The sequence below is a fragment of the Triticum dicoccoides genome, chromosome 3B (assembly GCF_002162155.2).
Source record: "Triticum dicoccoides isolate Atlit2015 ecotype Zavitan chromosome 3B, WEW_v2.0, whole genome shotgun sequence".
Lineage (NCBI taxonomy): Eukaryota > Viridiplantae > Streptophyta > Magnoliopsida > Poales > Poaceae > Triticum > Triticum dicoccoides.
In genome coordinates, this window is record NC_041385.1 from 534862801 (window position 1) to 534864426 (window position 1626).

Genomic DNA, 1626 nt, shown 5'->3' on the forward strand with positions numbered 1-1626 from the left:
TGGCTGTATTAAGCCATCACGCAAGATGATCAGTGTCAAGTCAGTTTCCACTAAACGTGGACGTGTGCATCACGTCTCAGCTAAAGACGCTCATGATGATCCGGATGTCGTTCTTGGTACACTCCTTGTCAATTGTCACCCAGCATCAGTTCTATTCGATACTGGAGCATCTCACTCCTTCATTTCTGAAGGCTATGCTCGTTTGCACGACATGTCATTTTGTGATATGCCAACTCCGCTTGAAATCCAAACCCCAGGGTCTAGATGGCAGACCACCAGAATCAGCCATGGTAATGAAATCCTTGTTGACAGACTTGTATTCCTTGCATCACTTGTAGCCCTCAAGTCTTCAGATATTAACATCATCTTGGGTATGGACTGGATGACAGCTCATCATGCCAAGATTGATTGTTACACAAGATCTGTTCAGCTTACACACCCATCTAGCAAGATAGTCACCGTCTCCACTAGAGTTGCAAAGCGTCAGCTCTATTCTCTTAATGCCAGCCCTCTTCCAGACCTTGAAGATATCCCGGTAGTCCGTGACTTTCCGGATGTCTTTCCAGAGGAACTGCCAGGTGTTCCACCTGACAGAGAAGTAGAGTTTGTCATAGATCTTATCCCAGGAACAGCTCCAATCTCCCGGAGGCCTTACAAGATGGCACCCTTAGAACTAGCCGAGCTTAAGAAACAACTCGATGAGTCCTTGCAAAAGGGTTTCATCCGTCCTAGTTCTTCTCCTTGGGCTTGCCCCGTCCTCTTTGTCAAGAAGAAAGACGGTACGGACCGGATGGTTGTAGATTATCGTCCCGTTAATTTGGTCATGATAAAGAACAAGTATCCGCTTCCCAGGATCAACGATCTGTATGATCAGCTCGCTGGATCCTCAGTCTTCTCCAAGATGGATTTAAGGTTAGGCTACCATCAAATCAAGATCAGAAACGGGGACATTCCCAAGACAGCTTTTGTCACTCGTTATGGTCAGTACGAGTACACCGTCATGTCCTTCGGCCTAACCAACGCCCCCGCCACATTCTCCCGCTTGATGAACTCGATCTTCATGGAGTACTTAGATAAGTTCGTCGTGGTTTACCTCGATGATATTCTTATTTACTCGAAGAACGAGGAAGAGCGTGCCGAACATCTTAGACTTGTTTTAGAAAAACTCAGAGAACACCGCCTTTATGCCAAGTTCTCCAAGTGTGAATTTTGGTTGCCAGAAGTGACCTACCTAGGCCACGTAATCTCTGGTAAGGGCATTGCTGTCAATCCCGAGAGAGTTCAAGCCGTTCTCGATTGGACTCCACCTGAGACCGTTAAACAAGTTAGGAGTTTCCTTGGTTTAGCCAGCTATTGTCGCCGCTTTGTTGAAAACTTCTCCAAAGTAGCCAAACCCCTCACGGAACTTCTCAAGAAAGATAAAAAGTTCGAGTGGTCCCCACAGTGTGAGTACAGTTTTCAGGAACTGAAAAGACGCCTGACTTCTGCTCCCATACTTGTGTCACCGGATTTCACTAAAGACTTTATTATCTACTGCGACGCCTCACGACAGGGACTAGGTTGCATCCTTATGCAGGATCGTCATGTGATTGCCTATGCATCTCGACAGTTGCATCCACATGAGGA